This window comes from Mustela erminea, chromosome 5 (assembly GCF_009829155.1).
Source record: "Mustela erminea isolate mMusErm1 chromosome 5, mMusErm1.Pri, whole genome shotgun sequence".
NCBI lineage: Eukaryota > Metazoa > Chordata > Mammalia > Carnivora > Mustelidae > Mustela > Mustela erminea.
In genome coordinates, this window is record NC_045618.1 from 24,202,529 (window position 1) to 24,222,797 (window position 20,269).

Sequence of the window (20,269 nt, forward strand, 5' to 3'; positions counted from 1 at the left end):
CCCTTATGTGAGTAGAAATCTTCTATATCTCTAACTTCTCACTCCTTACTCTCTACTTGCATATATGTCCTGTCAAGTTCTCCACCTCCTCTCTCTGTTAGAGATGCTTAGAAATTTTTTCTTAACTTAGTATCAGAAATATTTGGGGGACACCTGGGTGGCACACCTAGTTAATTGGCCAACTCTTGGTTTCAGCTCCTGTTGTGATCTCAGGGTTGTAAGTTCAAGCCCCATGTGAGGCTCTGTACTCAGTATGAAGGGTGTTCGAGTTCTTTTTCTCCTTCTCCCTCTGTTCCTCCCACCCACGCTCTCTGTCTCCTTCTCAAATAAATGAATGAATCTTTTTTAAAGATCTTATTTATTTTTTTGACTGAACTAGAGAGAGATCACAAGTAGGCAGAGAGGCAGGCAGAGAGAGAGGGAGACACAGGCTCCCTGCTGAGCAGAGAGCTGATAAGGGGCTCACTTCCAGGATCCTGAGATCAGGATCCTGAGATCATGACCTGAGCCAAAAGCAGAGGTTTAACCCACTGAGCCATCCAGGTGCTCCAAATAAATGAATCTTTAGGGGTGCCTGGGTGGTTCAGTGGGTTAAAGCCTCTGCCTTCTGCTCAGATCATGATCTCAGGGTCCTGGGATCAAGCCCCGCATCAGGTTCTCTGCTCAGCAGGGAGCCTGCTTCCCTTCCTCTCTCTCTGCCTGCCTCTCTACCTACTTGTGATCTCTGTGAAATAAATAAATAAAAATCTTTAAAAAAATAAATGAATCTTTAAAAAAAAGAAACACTTTTTCATATCAATAAATCAATTACCATTTCAATTTTAATATTGTGCAATTATGAATATAACATTTGGATATTTTATTTTTTCCAGTGGTTCTGCTTGACTCTGCTATATCACCTTGGCAAAGGCAATTGTCTTCCTACTTGAGTGTGTATCAGCATAATCTGAAAGCTTATTAAGACACAGAGTGGGAGCACCTGGGGGCTTAGCCATTAAGCATCTGTCTTTGGCTCAGGTCATGATCTCAGGGTTCTGGGATCAAGCCCTGCATAGGGCTCCCTGCTCAGCAGGAAGCCTGCTTCTCCCTCTCCCGTGCTTGTGTCCCCTGTCTCACTGTGTCTCTCTCTGTCAAATACATAAATAAAATCTTAAAAAAAAAAAAGACATAGAGTGAAACCCTCCACCCAGGTTTCTAATCCACTAGGTCTGGTTTGGGTTCTGAGAATTTGTTTCTAACAAATGCCAGGGTTGATCTGAGGACCACACTCAGAATAACGCAACCAGTGACTGAGACTGGGGTTCACTAACAAGGACAGAGAAAATCACTGAAACGTACTAAATCTGGGAGTACAGAACTAAAGCTTAATTTAATATGTAAATGAGTGTTTTACATACTCAAACTCCATGAAGGCGGACATGGGAGGGGGTTAATCATAAACCCAACTCTGGAGGGAAAGGACTTGTTCAAGACCCTACAGCAGTTCAGTTAAAATTAGGATTCTATCTAGATATGTCTCCCTGACAAGTACAACCTTAAGCAGGATGCTTAATCTTTGTTACTCTGAGGTTTGTGAACAAGCACAACTGGCATCAGCTGGAGTCTTGTTAGAAATACAAATCTCAGCTCTCACCTCAGACCTACTGAATTAGAATCCATATGGTCTCCAGTGATTCCAAAGCTCCTTATACTTTGAAAAGCACTGGGTTAGGCTCCCCTCCAAATCTCAAATCCCTGAAGCAGAGCTCAGCTCAGAGAGCATTTGGATAGCTAATGCTTTGGGGCGATGTAAGTCAGTTGCTGTTTGAAATTTGTTTGTGAGGGGCACCTGGGTGGCTCAGTGGGTTAAAGCCTCTGCTTTCGGCTCAGGTCATGATCCCAGGGTCCTGGGACCTGGGATTGAGCCCCGAGTCAGGCTGTCTGCTTGGCAGGGAGCCTGCTTCCTCCCCTCTCTGCCTGCCCCTCTGCCTACTTGTAATCTGTCTGTCAAATAAATAAATAAAATCTTAAAAAAAAAAGATTTGTTTGGGAGAGTTACCCAGGTGTGGCACCCTTCCAAGTAGGGATTTAATAAGCATGCCCTAGAAATACACTATCAGCCTTAACATCTCAGAACAGCTTCTAACTGACAGAGCAGAGATTATCCACAAATTGCCTGGTGGGGACACTCACAAATTCTGTCATTAGCATAGATCCAAAGACAGTTAACATATTCCAACTGTAATACTCTCCTGAAAGGATTGCCTTAGTGCAAGACTGGATGTGATCCAAAGTCAATGGAACTGGAACTACAAGTTCAGCTTGGAGTGGAGATTTCTGATGCAGCTGTATTTAAGAAGATTGATATTAGCAGGTGAATAGAGTTTGCCCTGAGGCTTATTTGGGGGAATTAATAGGGAAACAGGTGCATGCTTTTATGCACTTGAAAAACAATGTTCCTGGAGGAGTTGTAGCCACTTCCGGGACATATTGCTGCAGGGTTAGCTGGGAATCAAGTCTATTTGCACTCAAGAATAAGTCTTTCTTCTATTAGTCTATGGATATCCCAACTAATTTTCCAGGTAAGGGAGTGGAAGTAACAGTGATATAGAATCTTAAGGGAAAATCCCTGGGTTTCTCATGACCATTGGGTATCCTTTCTCAATCTTCTGTTTTTTGCAGGGTGGGGAGGGGTAGTTACAGCATTTATTGAAGATCTTCATATACTATTAAACAGGGAAAAAAAGGAAATAAATACAAAGCAAGAATTTTCAGCAAAACTTCTTTGATTTTTTTTTTATTTTAAGGACTGAATAGTTTTCAAGCCTACTGAGGACACAATTGTTAAAGGATTAACAACCGTGATACAGGAAGGGAAATTTTCCCCCCGTAAAAAGATTTATCACCTTCTTTCTCCATCCCAATCTTTTTTTTTAAAGATTTTATTCATTTATTTGTCAGAGAGACAGAACACAAGCAGGGGGAGCAGCAAGCAGAGGGATAAGCAGGCTCCCCATTGAGCAGAGGACCAGATGCGGTGACCTTAGCCCAGGACCCTGGGAATATGACCTGAAGGCAGATGCTTAATCAATTGAGCCATCCAGGCATCCCTATCCCTTCCCAATCTTGATATCCTCTTCCAGTGGAGATGGATCTGTCATGGATCTTTATAGTTTTATCCCTTGAGATTACATATTTAAGTTACAGAGTTTATAGAGTTTACTTGCTCTTAACTGAATATTTTTTGTTTTCTCCCCCACTTACAATAGGCATACCTCATTTTAATGTGCTTCACAGACATTGCATTTTTTTTTTATTTCCAGCATAACAGTATTCATTATTTTTGCACCACACCCCGTGCTCCATGCAATCCGTGCCCTCTATAATACCCACCACCTGGTACCCCAACCTCCCACCCCCCGTCCCTTCAAAACCCTCAGATTGTTTTTCAGAGTCCATAGTCTCTCATGGTTCACCTCCCCTTCCAATTTCCCCCAACTCCCTTCTCCACTCTAAGTCCCCATGTCCTCCATGCTATTTGTTATGCTCCACAAATAAGTGAAACCATATGATAATTGACATTGCATTTTTTAGGTTTATTTTATTTCTTTTAGTAATCTCTACATCCAACATGGGGAAACTGGAACTCACAACCCCAAGATCAAGAGTTTCATGCTCTTCCCCTGAGCTAGCCAGGAGCCCCAAACATTGCATTTTTTACAATATGAAGATTTGTGACACCCTGCATCAAGCAACTGTACCTGTGCCATTTTTCCAACAGCACTTGCTTACTCCATGTCTCTGTATCACATCCATAAAATTTTAAAACTTTATCTTTGTTATGATAATCTATGACAGTGATTATGACTCACCAAAAGCTAAGATGATGGTTAGCATTTTTTAGCAATATTTTTAAATTAAGGTATGTACTTTTTTTTAGACATAATGCTACTGCATACTTAAACTATAGTATGGTGTAAGCATAACTTTTATATGTACTGGAAAACCAAAAAAATTCATTTGACTCACTTTATTGTGATAGTCACTTTGTTGCAGTAGTCTGGAACAGATCCCACAATATTTCCAAAGTAAGGCTATTATGTTTTCAATATTTATCTATGTTGCATGTAGCACCAATTGTTCATTTTCACCTCTAGACAATATTCTATCATTATCAGTATCTATTACCACTACATATCAAGTACCAATAATTACGCATATCTATGTATATAGTGATATTAAATATATCTGTATATGTATGAATAATACCGTTTTATATGATATATGAATAAATACCTTCTATACCTGATGATTGTTTGGGTCCAGTATAGTGTACAATTATTACCAACACTGCTGCCATGAACTTCTAAGTGTGTGCATCCTTAGACCCTTATACTTAAAAGCAAGACTAGATGAGACCCAACCATTACACTGCAATGTGAAAACTGATAAATGACTATTGTCTGTAGATCTGTTCATGTCTAGCAGGAGGCTTGGGTGCAGATTGAGGGAGAGACCTGTGGTTTACCTGTAGTTATTTTCTCACTATTTAAATTCAAATTTTATTAACTAGTTCTAATTCTTCATTGGACTGTGAATACAGTAAGGGAAAAATCCACATGATTATTTTCTTTGTTGACTTAAATAGAATTGTGTTTGAAGGCTTGTGCTGAAGTTATTCAGGTTGAGGCAGGAAAAGCTAAAATTTCAGCTCTTTTATTTTATTTTATTTTTTTGCCTATGCCACTTAGTGCATGGTACATGCATTATTAAGTTTATAAAAGGCTCTGGGAGAAAGGATATTTTCAGTGTTTTATATCAATCATGGGTAAAGCATTTATATATACCTACTGATTATGTAATTATTTGATTCTCAAAATTAGAATTCCAGGGTTTTCTTATGCACCCCCCACTCTCTGCCACCTCAATAGTCACCTTTCACTGCTATCATTTCTGCCAGGCCATGATGTTTTCAGTATTGTCCTCTTGGAGTCTTCCTTTGTGTATTAATTTTCCCACATCATTTAGGAGGAGGGCTGACAGAGGGAGGGGCTGGAAACTGCAATCCAGGTGAAAGTTAGGTGGCTTAAAACATGAAAAACCAAATGTTTAGAATTAGTGAGTCTAGGTGAAGAGTGAATTCTTTTTAATATTCTTGTAATTTCTATATATGTAAGCTTGATTCAAAGTAAAGGTAATAATAGCATGTATATACCAGTTTCTTTCAAATAAAATAAGTAAATAAATAAATAAGCAAACAAACAGGTGATGCCTGGATGGCTCAGTTGGTTAACCATGGTCCCAGGCTCCTGGGATCTGAATTCCCCATCAGGTTCCTTGTTCAGTGGGAAGCCTGCTTCTTCCTCTGTCTGCTGCTCCCTCTTCTTGTGCTCTCTCTCTCTCTCTTTCCCCCACTCTCTCTCTCCCTCTGACAAATAAATAAAATCTTTAAAAAAAGGGGGGGTGCCTAAGTGGCTCAGTGGGTTAAAGTCTCTGCCTTGGCTCAGGTCATGATCCCAGGATCCTGGGATCGAGCCCTTTATGGGGCTCTTTGCTCAGCGGGGAGCCTGCTTCCTCCTCTCTCTCTGCCTGCCTCTTTGCCTACCTGTGATCTGCCAAACAAACAAACAAATAAATAAATAAATAAAATCTTTAATTAAAAAAAAAAGAAGAGGATACTGGGTGGCTCAGTCAGTTAAAACTTAAAAAAAAATTATATATGTATTTACTTGTATACATATGTATATATGTATTTACTTATATATAACACAGGTGACTCTTATGTCTTGAGGTGACAACATGGTGAAGGAGGAGAGTTCCGAGTAGAGTGTCTGTATAATTTATCATCCAAAATAGCACACTTCTGAGAGAAAGAAGGGGGTATTCCTTAGTATATCAGAACAGTGGTTGTAAAATGAGTCTTCAGGAAAATGGGGATATATGGTCATCAGGCGTGGAATACAGGCTTTACATGGTATGTCATTTTGTACATTTTGATGTTTTAACATGTGACTGTGTTAGACACTCAAATTCATAAATTAAAAAATAGGTATAGATTAAAAGTGTTTAGAAAATAAGGTATCAGTGCTACTAATACTGCTTTTATGCCCTTTCAGATAAATATATATATATATAGCTATGTACATAACTATATGTGTATAATTATATGTAGTTGTATATAAATACAATAGTCCCCAATTTTCAATAGTTTGATTTATGATTTTTCAGCTTTACAGTGGCATAAATACAGTACTCATTTAGTAGAAATCATACTCAAACATTTTTTATAGTATAATTTCCATCTTGCCTTTTTTTCCTAGAATAGTTTTTCTTCAGATCTGAAGGACTTAGCTCCTTAAATGGACTTTGGTGGAGATGGTGGGGTAGAACCTATGAATCTAATTCAGAATGGGAGTGTTCAGTCCTTCCATGCTTCACCAGAGCAATTCCTGACCACCTTGCTGTGAATGGCACAGCTCACACAGTAATGGACTTTCACACACAGCTTGGGAAGCACATAGACGTTGAAGACACTCACTTTGGAAATGTTCCTGATGGCAGTGGCCTCTACTATGTTCCCAATAATGCACTTCTCAATGGCCTTGTCCTCCTTAGGCTTGCAATGGTTAGTTGCCGATGGTATGGATAATGGGCTGTATGTGGCCCTTTTTGGCATGATAACGATTCCTTCTTTCCTTGGGTGTCTTGGAAGCAAGAACCTGAGAAATTACTTTAAATTTTAATTTTTGATCTTTTCTCAGTCTAGTGATACGAGGCATGATACTCTCTCATAATGCAGGACAGTGGCTGGGAGTCACAGCTACCAGTTAGCCATGCAGTCTGAACCCATGCAACCATTCTGTTTTTCACTTTCACTATATTACTTAACACATTACATGGAATAGTCAACACTTTGTAAAATAATTTTTGCATTAGGGGATTTTGCCTAACTATAGACTATGTAAATGTTCTGAACATGTTTTAAGGTAAGCTTGGTTAAGCTATGATGTTGGTAGATTAGGGGTCTTAAAGATCACAATATTTTCAACTCAGCTTTATAAGGATATAACCCCAATATAAGGTGAGGAAGATTTGTGTATAGAAATATAGACATATAAAACTGTGTGTATGCATGTATTTTTTCCATGTATTTATAATGATACTTTCAATCCCAATCTAGTCGCACAGGTTTTGGTTTGCCTTCCTGCATTCCCTATTTACATACTGAGAACCCTCTTTTCCAGAGTCGTCTTCCCTGTTTTGGCTTCTCTTGTCCTCTCTTTTCTCCCTCCCTTCTCATCTCCTGTTCTCCTTCCTTCTCTTTGGTTGACACACCAGAGGAGCACAATACAGGCATCATAGGTTTAATATCAAACTTTAAGAAAATGTCAGAAAATGAAAGCGCTTTTCTGGAAAGTGAAAGGTGCCTGGTCTAGGGGAATGAGGAATATTTGCAAACACCCAGGGCCTGAAGTGACCCTGGCTTAGGGAAGCTGCAGAAATCCTGTCACGTGGCTGTCCCTTCATGAGGGTGACAACTTTAGTGCTTGAGATTTGTCTTACAGAATAATCCCAGAGCCCTATGCCAAGACCCTGACAACCTTCCATGGAGCTGCCACACAGTTTTCTATAAAAGGCATATATGTATTTTTTTTCCACGCTTGGTCCAACATTTCTTTTCCTGTGGAAGAGTGAAAATGAGGTCAGGGTCCATGTGATAAATTTTTATGTCAGCAACCAGTCTCTGCAACAGGAGAAAAATACATATTTTTCAAGTAAAATGATTAAAGGAGGTAATAAATTATATTGTTATATTGTTTTATTTAAGAGGGAAAAGTATATTTTATAAATAGATATGTTTCTTTCATTCTCCCTATGTCCTTAGTTTAAATTCTCAGAAGACAGATCACCAATTCCAGAAATTTCTGAGTCGTTGTACTATTTATCTACACATTATCAGAAATGAATTTTTGTCAAGATTTTATTTATTTGAGAGAGAGAGAGCATGAGCACAGCCTAAGGGAGGGGTAAAGGGAGAAGAAGAAGCAGACTCCACTGAGTGGGGAGCTGGAAGGACACAGGGCTCCATCCCGGGACCCCAAGAGCATGACCTGAGCAGAAGGCAGCCACTTAACTGACTGAGCCACACAGGGACCGAAGAAATAAAATATTTTTTAAAATATTTATTTATTTTGAGAGAGAAGAGAGATCACAAGCAGGAGGACAAAAGGAGAAGGAGAGAGAACCCTAAGCAGACTCTGTGCTGATTGTGGAGCCTAACACAGAGCTCGATGTCATGAACCTGAGATTAGGACCTGGCCTGAAACCAAGAGTTGAACACCAAACCAGTGCTCCAGAAATGAAGTGTGGTTTTTTTTTGTTTGTTTTATTTTGTTTTTTGTTTTTTAAGTGTTCATTTAAATTCCAGTTAACATAGTGTGATATTAGTTTTAGGTGTACAGTATAGTGATTAAATGTTTCCATATAACACCTGGTGCTCATTAACAAGGGGGTACATGTATCCCTTTGAATTAGTATTTTTGAATCCTTTGGGTAAATGCCTAGTAGTACAATTGTTGGATCATAGGGTATTTCTATTTTTAACATTTTGAGGAATCTCTGTACTGTCTTCTAGAGTGGTTGTACCAGTTTGCATTCCCACCAGGAGTGCAAGAGGGCTCCTCTTTCTCTGCATCCTTGCCAAAACCTGTTGTTTCTTGCATTTTTTATGTTAGTCATTCTGACAGGTGTGAGCTGATCTCATTGTAGTTTTGATGTGCATTTTCCTCATGATGAGTGATCTTGAGCATCTTTTTATCTGTTGGAGGTATAAATATAAATATCTATATATATAAAATATTTCATCTGTTGGAGGTATGTATATATATATATTATATTTATATTTATATTTCCTAAATGTAAGAGTTGATTACTAAATGGAACTTAAATACATTAAAAACTGTTGAAATTTAAATGGAAAATATTACATTAGCAACATCATAAATTAAAGAATTTTAAAAAATATTGCATGAAGGTAAATTAAGTATCTTATAATGATTAAGACTAGAATATTTTTACTTGCATTCTTGTCCATATCGTTTAAAATTCTAAAGCGCTAACTGAATGAGAGAGAACCATTTCAAAATAATTTAAAATAAATAATAGTTGTGGCAATGCGTTTTATTTAAGGTTTATTTATTTATATTTTATTTATGGGGTGCCTGGATGGCTCAGTCATTAAACATCTGCCTTCTGCTCAGGTCATGATCCCAGGGTCCCTGCTCAGTGGGAAGTCTGCTTTTCCTTCTCCGACTATCCCACTTAGGTTCTCTCTTTTGCTATGTCTCTCTCTGTCAAATACATAAATAAAATTAATAATATTTTAAAGAAAAGATTTTACTTATTTATTTGACAGAGAGAGAAAGTGCACACAAGCAGAGAGAGAGAAGCTGGTTCTCTGCTGAACGGGGACTCTGATGCAGGGCTCGATCTTAGGACTCTGGAACCATGACCTGACCCAAAAATAGACTTTTAATCAACTAAGCCACCCAGGCGTCCCTAAGATTTCACTTTTCTGTAACGTGTCCACCCAAAATAGCGCTTGAATTTACAACCCAGCAATCAAGAGTCACATGCTCTACTGTCTGAGCCAGCCAGGTGCCTCTGTGGCACATTTCATTTTAATGATAAAAGGAAGATTGCGTATGTGCTTTGATTTACAAATATGTTCTTTATCCAAGTAGTCCTCAGGACTTCCATTATCCTTGAATGATAGGATTCTTTAAGTACTTTGTGAAAAAGAGACCATCCTTTCACTGATGGAATGTTTCCAGTCTTATCTGGGTTGGCTCTTCTGCATATCTCCAGGCAATTCCATTAAGTAAGGGCAGTTCAATATAAGACAGCCAAATGGAATCACAAATTTTGATGCAGATAATGTGGAACATCTATTTATATGAATCTGTAACATTTCACAGTGCTGTCAACTGTGCAGTTGATTTTTTTTTAAGTTTATTTATTTATTAGTAATCTCTACACCCACCATAGGACTTAAACCCCTGACCCTAAGATCAAGAGTTTCACACTCCATATGAGCCAGCCAGGTGCTCCTATGCAGTTGATTCTTGAATTTTTTTTTTCTTTTTAACATTTCTGTTGGGTAGAGGAAAATGGTCTTCTATAAACTCAAAGTAATCAAGAGTATCTCCTATTCTTGTAATCATTTTAAAAATTTTTTTAGTTTTTTAAAATTTAATTTATTTAATTGACAGAGACAGTGAGAGAGGGAGCACAAGCAGAGGGAGTTGGAAAGAGAGAAGCAGGCTTCCCTCTGAGCAGGAAGCTGGATTTAGGGATCAATCCCAGGATCCTGGGATCATGACTTGAGGCGAAGGCAGAACCTTAATGACTGAGCCACCCAAAGGCCCCTTAATCATTTTTTAAAATTAGGCTCTACTTCCAACATGGGGCTTGAAGTGATGGAAAATAAAAGTCACGTTCTCTACTGATTAAGCCAGCTAGACGACCCTCTTTTAAATATTTTTATCATCAACTTATTGAAAGTTCTCAATTCAGAAAATGTCACTATATGATGCTTCAATTTGTTTTGTAGTACATTAAGAGATTGCAGTATCTGTTGCTATTTATCCAACACTTTTTTCCAAATCTTCCTTTAATTTTTTATTTGTTTATTCAAAATAATATTATATTATTTTATTTATTTATCCAAGTCTTCCTTTAATTTTTCCTTCTTTGACTAAATGGTAGACAGTACCATTTCAAGATCATGTCTCAATTTTTGGAACTCTTCCTTATGTTATCAGAACATCTTCATTCAGTGGAATTATTTCAGGAGTTTCTGTCATTAACTGAGCTCAGTGGTCAAAGATTTCACCGGCATAACTAATAATAATGATTGAGCCTTTGAACCAGTGACCCTCCCTATAAACAAGTGATAAGTTATTCTAACATTCCTTCCTACCATTTCATGTTCTTTCATCTTCCTTTTTTTATTTTTTTTAAGTGGGACTTGAACTCACAACCCCAAGATCAAGAGTCATGTGCTCCACTAACTGAGCCAGTCAGGTGCCCCTCTTCACAATCTTCAGTAATTTCTTCTTTTTTTTTTTTTAAAGATTTTATTTATTTGACAGAGAGAGAGTAGGCAAAGAGGTAGGCAGAGAGAGAGAGGAGGAAGCAGGCTCCCCACTGAGCAGAGAGCCCAATGTGGGGCTTGATCCCAGGACCGTGGGATCATGACCTGAGCTAAAGTCAGAGAGTTTAACCCACTGAGCCACCCAGGTGTCCCAAAAGTTAACAGCTTCTAAAACTTCTAAGACTAAATAAGCAACAAGTTTGAAGACAATTTTGAGAAAGATCAAAGTGGATGCAGAAGTTTGTATCTTAATATCTTCCACATTTGTAGTACCATCTGGATCTAAACCTTGATGATTCACTAGCATGTGCTTGTGATTTTCTTAACTTTATGATAATAATGGAGAAAAAAGTGTGGGAACACAGGTAAGTCACTTAAATTGGCTGTGATTCTGTTTCCTTACTCTTTTCAGAGAATGTGTTAGAAAATAAGCTCAGACAAAAAAACAAAAACAAAAACAACAACAAAAAAATGTTTGAAGTACTTGAAGGGAAGCCCACAAGTTCACCAGCTCTTTCCCCACCTCTTTGTCTTTCTCTCCTAACCAGTGGAGTTCTGAAGCTGTTGTTGGTGTGGGAGCTGGAAGAGAATGGTACTCATGCTTGCTGAATGTTGAGTATTACATTCTCTGCATTCATTTTTACTGTGTGGGGAGTTTTGCCCCATACCTCGAACAACTCTCGGGCATGAGCTGGGCAACCTATAATACAACTCCATTCTGACACCATCTCTGCAGAGATAGGATCAGATTCCACAGGTTATGGATTCTGACCCACAAGACTGTGCTCTAATTCATATGCTGATTGCCAACTCCAGGTTGTCACCTGTGCTTCTTACCAACTGGCTATACATCAGAGATTCCTATGACCGCCTCCCTGGTTGGATTCATTTGCTAGACTGACTCACAGGACTCAAGAAATCAGTTTATTGGGGCGCCTGGGTGGCTCAGTGGGTTAAGCCACTGCCTTCGGCTCAGGTCATGATCTCGGGGTCCTGGGATCGAGTCTCGCATCGGGCTCTCTGCTCAGCAGGGAGCCTGCTTCCCTCTCTCTCTCTCTGCCTACTTGTGATCTTTCTCTGTCAAATAAATAAATAAAATCTTTAAAAAAAATCGGTTTATTCACTAAATTTCCATTTTATTACAAAGGATATAAAGAATAGAAATCAACAGCCAGATGAAAAGACCCATACCGTGAGGTCCCAAACACAGAAGTTTATTTGTCCATGGAGTTTGGGCTCAGCACAGTGGCACATGGAAGCATTGTTTCAACAGCCTGGAGGCTCTCCTAACACTATCTTTGTGGGGTTTATGGAGGTTTTATTATATAAGAGTGATTTATTAAGTCATTGGATATTGGAAATTGATTCTATTTCCAGCCTGTCTCCCCTCCCACAACATTAGGAAGATGGGACTGAAAAGTCTAACCTTCTAATCACGTGATCCTCCTGGCAACCAAACCAGCCCCCATACTTCCTGGCCTTCCAATGTTACCTCTTTAACATCACAGACAATATTTTTATCAATCTCATCACAGAAATTCTAAGAATTTTAGGAGCTCTGTGCCAGAAAGGGGGATGAAGAGCAGCTATATATTTCTTTACTTTTTTAAAAAAGATTTTATTTATTTATTTGACAGAGAGAACACAAGTAGACAGAGAGACAGTCATAAAGAGAGGGGGAAGCATGCTCCCTGCTAAGCAGAGAGCCCCATGTGGGGGGCTTGATCGAAGGACCCTGAGACCATGACCTGAGCCAAAGGCAGAGGCTTAACCCACTGAGCCACCCAGGTACCCCTATTTCTTTATTTTTTTAAGATTTTATTTATTTATTTGGCAGAGAGAGTGTAAGTGGTGGGGGTGGGGAGCAGACTCCCTGTGGAGCGGGGAGCACAATGCAGCTCTCGATCCCAGGACCACCACGGGATCATAACCTGAGCTGGAGGGCAGATGCTTAACCATCTAGAGCCACCCAGGTACCCCCTGGGTGGCTCTAGATGGTTTCTGGTGGATTTCTTGTTCCAAATCGTAGTATCATAGGTAGCTAGTTCCCTAGAGGTAAGGCTCTCACCTTTGGGGTTGGAGCTCCATATTCTGTGAGCCAGGAGCCAGCCCTGCTAACAAGGTTCAGTTATTATGGCACTCTCCCCAGCCCATCTGTTAGCAACACAGAGCCACTGCTGCTTCTATCCCTTAGTTTTGCCAAGTGATACCCTCTCCTAAGTGTACTTACTATATTATACTTAGTCCTGGTCTTATTAGCAATGATGTCACATATACCAAATGATTTCCAGTGTATTTCAGTTTTCTTCTACTTTTTTAAAGTATATTGTGTTTCCCAGCAGTGAGAATCATTGGTTATATAATGGTAATTGAACCTTCACTTTTTGCCAGCCCGTTTGTGGAATTGTTGGTACAATATCTATGCTCTGGTGGGGAGCAGATTCAGAAAAGAGAGAAGGTAAGCAATCAGACAGCCTGCTACAGGACAGTGAGCAAAGTACAGCATATTTGGGAATGTAGTGTTTGCGACCCTAGCAGAGGGTAGCCAGGTTGGGATTCTTAGGGAAGACATTGATTGGGTTAGAGTTCCAGGGTACAGAAAGTGTTGGATTTGATGGAAGTTCCACAGAAAACTGAAATACACTGAACCTTCCTCCTCCTTCCCACTGAAAATTTTCATGAGTATCCTGTGAATTGTGTAATAATGAATCTCTTGCTTAAACATGTACTTATTTTTTTTTCCTTATTAATTTTGTTTAAAATTTGTCTCTAAGAATCAGGGATAGCTTAACATGCCCTTTATCATCAGAAGTTGGAAGGCCAAGTTTGATACCATATTAACTTTCAGGGAGCCCAGATTCCTGATATCTTGGTAAGAATAGTGAGGGTGTTAGGAACCAGAATCTCAGTGGGAGGGGAGTCAGATTTGAATATAGTATAGGTATGGATCAATGGACTAATAATGGTTGAGGCCAGGGGAGTGGGAACCAAAAAAAATAAATTTACTTATTTTTAGTAATCAACGGAATTGTTGATAAAAGATAAATATGTTTTAGTAGTAATTTATAAAGTATTTAGTAAAACCAAAACAGTTTTCCTTGGACATGTATAATATACTGACATTTTTTAGTACTTTTAAAATTTGGATCTGGACTTGATTTTTAGGAATCTAATAATTTGGGATGCCTTGGTGGCTCTGTTGTTGAGCATCTGCCTCTGGTTCAGGTCATGATCCCAGAGTCCTGGGGGTCCTCGGATCGAGCCCTGCATTGGGCTCCTTGCTCAGCAGAAAGCCTGCTTCTCCCTCTCCCACTTCGGCTGCTTGTGTTCCCTCTCTCACTGTATCCCTCTTTGTCAAATAAATAAATCTTTATATAGGACGCCTATGTGGCTCAGTGGGTTAAGACTCTGCCTTCTGCTCAGGTCGTGGTCTCAGGATCCTTGAATCTAGGCCTGCTTCGGGCTCTCTCCTCAGTGGGGAGCCTGCTTCCCATCTCTCTGCCTGCCTCTCTGCCTACTTGTGATTTCTCTCTCTGTCAAATAAATAAATATTTATAAATTTAAAAATTAATTAAATAAAATCTTTACATAAAAAAGGAATCTAGTAATTTGTTTATTTGTGTTTTTTTCAATATTATTTATTTTTATTTATTTATTTATTTGACACAGAGAGAGAGAGAGAGAGAGAGAGAGAAAGATCACAAATAGGCAGACAGGCAGGCAGAGAGAGAGTGGTGGGGGAAGCAGGCTCCCGCTGAACAGAGAGCCTGATGCGGGGCTTGATCCCAGGACCCTGAGATCATGACCTGAGCTGAAGGCATAGGTTTAACCCACTGAGCCTCCAGGTACCCCCATTCTTTTTGATTGTTGAGGAATATTCCATTGTATATATGTATATATCACATCTTCTTTATCCATTTATTAGTCGATGGACATTTGGGCTCTTTCCATAATGTGACTATTATTGATAGTGCTGCTTTAAACATTGGGTTGCATGTGACCCTTGGAATCAACATTTTTCTACCAATTAGACTAATACCTAGTAGGGCAGTTGCTGAATTGTAGAGTAGTTCTATTTTCAACTTTTTGAGGAATCTCCATGCTGTATTACAGAGTGGCTGCAGCAGTTTGCATTTCCACCAATAGTGTAGGAGTGTTCCCCTTTCTCAGTATCCTCACCAACATCTGTTGTTTCCTGACTTGTTAATTTTAGCCGTTCTGATAGGGTGGTTTCTCACTGTGGTTTTGATTTGTATTTTCCTAATACCAAGCAATGTTCAGCACTTTTTCATGTGTCTGTTGGCCATTTGGATGTTTTCTTTGGAAAAGCATCTATTCATGACTTTTGCCCATTTCTTTTTCTTTTTTTAAATTTCTTTTCAGCGTAACAGTATTCATTGTTTTTGCACCACACCCAGTGCTCCATCCAATCTGTGCCCTTTCTAATACCCACCACCTGGCTCCCCCAACCTCCCACCCCCTGACCCTTCGAAACCCTCAGATTGTTTTTCAGAGTCCATAGTCTCTCATGATTCACCTCCCCTTCCAATTTCCCTCAACTCCTTTCTCCTCTCCATCTCCCCTTGTCCTTCATGCTATTTGTTACGCTCCACAAATAAGTGAAACCATATGATAATTGACTCTCTCTGCTTGACTTATTTCACTCAGCATAATCTCTTCCAGTCCCGTCCATGTTGCTCCAAAAGTTGGGTATTCATCCTTTCTGATGGAGGCATAATACTCCATAGTGTATATGGACCACATCTTCCTTATCCATTCATCCGTTGAAGGGCATCTGGGTTGTTTCCACAGTTTGGAGACTGTGGCCATTGCTGCTATAAACATTGGGGTACAGATGGCCCTTCTTTTCACGACATCTGTATCTTTGAGGTAAATACCCAGGAGTGCAATTGCAGGGTCATAGGGAAGCTCTATTTTTAATTTCTTGAGGAATCTCCACACTGTTTTCAAAAGTGGCTGCACCAACTTGCATTCCCACCAACAGTGTAAGAGCGTTCCCATTTCTCCACATCCTCTCCAACATATGTTGTTTCCTGTCTTGCTAATTTTGGCCATTCTAACTGGTGTAAGTTGGTATCTCTCTCTCTCTCTTTTTTTTAAAGATATTATTTATTTCAATTTCAAGTAGGTGGAGAGGCAGACAGAGAGAGAGAGAGAGAGGAGGAGGAGGAGGAAGCAGGCTCCCCACTGAGTAGAGAGCCCGATGTGGGGCTCAATCCCAGGACCCTGAGATCATGGCCTGAGCCAAAGGCAGAGGTTTAATCCACTGAGCCATCCAAGTGCCCCAGTGGTATCTCAATGTTGTTTTAACATCAAATCTATCTATGAAAGACCCACAGCAAATATCATCCTCAATGGGAAAAAGCTGACAGCCTTCCCATTGAGATCAGGAATACGACAAGGATGCCCACTCTCACCACTCTTGTTCAACATAGTATTAGAAGTCCTAGCATCAGCAATCAGATAACAAAGAGAAATAAAAGGTATCCAAATTGGCAATGAAGTCAAACTCTCTCTCTTCACAGATGACATGATTCTTTATATGGAAAACCCAAAAGACTCTACCCCAAACTACTAGAACTCATACAGCTATTCAGTAATGTGGCAGGATACAAAGTCAATGTACAGAAATCAATAGCTTTCTTATACATTAACAATGAAAATACAAAAAGGGAAATTAGAGAATTGATTCCATTTACTATAGCACCAAGAACCATAAGATATCTGGGAATAAACCTAACCAAAGAGGTAAAGGATCTGTACTCAAAGAACTAAATAACACTCGTGAAAGAAATTGAAGACACAAAAAGATGGAAGACCATTCCATGCACTTGAATTGGAAGAAGAAATATTGTTAAAATATCTATACTGCCTAGAGCAATCTATACTTTCAGTGCCATTCCGATCAAAATTTCACCAGTATTTTTCAAAGAGCTGGAGCAAATGATCCTAAAGTTTGTATGGAATCAGAAGAGACTCTGAATTGATAAGGAATGTTGAAAAACAAAAACAAAAAAAACTGAATAACATTCTGTTGCATGTATATACTACACATATATGCCACATCTGGTAATTCTGTCCTTTTGTTTTTAGGAAACACTGTTTCCCATAGCAGATGTACCATTTTACCTTTCTAACTGCAAAGTGCAAGGGTTCTAATTTCTCTATATCCTTGCCAATACTTGTTATTCTGTTTTTGTTATTGTTTTTTAATTCAATAACCACTCAAAAAGGTGTAAAGTGGTATCTTGTATGCTGATCTTTTACTGATTGGTTTATCTTCATCTTTGGAGAAATGTTTATTCCAGTCTTTTGACCATTTCTTAACCAGGGTAATTTGGTGGTGGTGGTGGTTGCTGAGTTGTAGAAATTCTTATATATTGTAGATATTAACCATATATCAGATATAGGATTTGAAAATATTCCCCCATCCTGAAGCTTGTTTTTGTTTCATATTACTGATACACAGAGGTTTTAAAACTTGATGTACTCCCATTTAATCTATTTTTTTGTTTGTTTCCTGTGCTTTTGGTGTCATCAAAGAAATCTTTGACAAATCAAATGTCATGAAGATTTTATCTATGAGATTTATAATTTTAGCTCTTAAGTTTAGGTCTTTTATACAAATTATTGTTTTGCATATGGATATTCAATTTTCCCAGCACTGTGTGTTGAATAGACTATCTTTTCCCCCATTGAATGGCCTTTGTATTCCTGTTGAAATCATTTGAGCTGTAGGCAAGTTTATTTCTGGGTTCTATTCCATTTGTCTATGTGTTTTGCATTTTTAAAAAATATTTCTGGGGCGCCTGGGTGGCTCAGTGGGTTAAGCCGCTGCCTTCGGCTCAGGTCATGATCTCAGAGTCCTGGGATCGAGCCCCACATCGGGCTCTCTGCTCAGCAGGGAGCCTGCTTCCTCCTCTCTCTCTGCCTGCCTCTCTGCCTGCTTGTGATCTCTGTCTGTCAAATAAATAAATAAAATCTTTAAAAAAAAAATATTTCTTAGGGTTTACATTTCAAAGTTAGCATTCCTAGTAGATCTTGCAAGAATAAATACGATGAGGAAGATTTTAAATCACACTATTCTGACTAGGAATCTCTGACAATTTTCATGATATAGGCCATGTGACCAGGATACAGATCAGCAAACCTTTTTTTCTAAAGGGCCAGTTTATTAAGGACAGAGAGATTTACTTTTAGAAATTGACTCATGTAATTATGAAGATTGACAAGTCCAAAATCTGCAGGGTAGGCTGGTAGATTAGAGACAAAGAAGAGTTGCAGATTTTAATCCAACACCAGGCTGGAGACAAAATTTCCTTCCCTCCTTCCCTCCCTCTCACTCTCCCTCCCCTCCTTCTTTCCTTTTTTCAAGATTTTATGTATTTATTTGACAGAGAGAGACATAACAGAGAGAACAAAGGAGGGGTAGTGGGAGAAGCAGGCTTCCCACTGAGCAGGAAGCCTGTTGTGGGGTTCAATACCAAGATCCTGGGATCATGACCTGAGTTGAAGGCAAAGACTTAAAGATTGAACCACCCAGGTGCCCCAAATTTCCTCTTAAGAAACCTCACTCTGGTCTCTCTCAAAACTTTCAACTAATTGGATAAGACCCACCCACAAAAGAAGTTAATCCACATAACTAATGGTATATTTAGTTGTTGATCTTCTCCAAAAAACACCTTCACAATTGCATCCAGGCTGATGCTTGACCAAATATATGGGTGCTGTGGCTCAGCCAATTTGACACATAAAATTAACATCATAAATTCATCTCCTGTCAACTTGGCATTCATATATATTTCCTTAAACCATCCTAATCTCCAGGGGCGTCTGGGTGGCTCAGTCAGTTAAGTGTCCTGAGATCAAGCCCCCATTGGGGGTATTCCCTGCTCAGCAGGGATTCTGCTTCTTTTATCTATCCCTCGACTCATGTTCTCACTCTCACTTGCACTCTCTTTCAAATAATCTTGGGGCCCCTGAGTGGCTCAGTCGGTTAAGTGTCTGCTTTCAGCTCAGGTCATGAACTCAGGGTCCTGGGATCAAGCCCCATATCAGACTCCCTGCTCAGCAGGGAGTATGCTTCTCTCTCTCCCTCTGCCCTTCTTCCCTGCTTGTGCTCTCTATCTCAAATAAATAAATAAATTTTAAAAAATTAATTTTAAAATTAAAATAATTGAGCCTGGGTGACTTAGTGGGTTGGACCTCTGCCTTCAGCTCAGGTCATGATCTCAAGGTCCTGGGGTCCGAGCCCCACGTCAGGCTCTCTGTTCAATGGGGGACCTGCTCCCCACCCCGTCTGCCTCTCTACATACTTGTGATCTCTGTCAAATAAATAAATAAAAATTTTTAAGAACATATTTTTTTAAAAATCAAATAAATAATAAATATAATCTTAAGAAAGAAAGATTTTTTTCTCTCCTTCTGCCCCTCCCTCACAAAAAAACCCAAACAAGCATACTCAATTTCCAAATAAAGATATTAGCAATGTTCTATTTCTGCATAACATGATACAGCTATTTTGAGTAAAACTAAAACTTTGAGTAAAACTGAAAACTCACTCTTTATCCAGAAAAGGATACAAAGTCTTTGGGTGATCTAAACTTTTTTCCTTGATACCCTGTAATTGAAATACTATGATGTAAAGTTAATGATATCTAAATAAAACAGCCACCCAAACATATAACAAAATGAAGAGAGAATACTATTATTAATTACTATTTAGGCCTCCTTCCTGTGGTTTTAGCCAGTATTTATAACTACCTTCTTCCACTACCCATTCTGTATCCCCTTTGCCTTCAGCCAGCACCTCAGCTAGTTGGGGTTCTTTACCTGGTGGTATAACCAAACCTTCATTTCTAAAGAGTCTGGACCATGAGTAGTCTTCCTCATTGTTGTAGGCTTCTATTGTTAATTATAGACTATAGTAATACTAAGAGATGTCCTAACATCCTCTTCCTTAATTCTCTTGTGATTAGTAGTTGAGTTTTCCATTGGTAATTAGGAACAGTCACCCAGCCAGCACAGTAGCTCCTTTATTTGTTGTTTCGAAGATACAAGGAGCCCAAAGTGGCTGGGTGGCACTCTTAACTTCTAGTTCAGTGGAATCACTCT

At 39.1% G+C, this 20,269-nt stretch overlaps 1 pseudogene; it reads right to left on the minus strand.

Annotated features, from left to right (window-relative positions):
* Positions 1-9,791: 9,791 nt before the first annotated feature.
* Positions 9,792-11,441, minus strand: LOC116590057 (annotated as a pseudogene).
* Between the last annotated feature and the right edge of the window lie 8,828 nt (positions 11,442-20,269).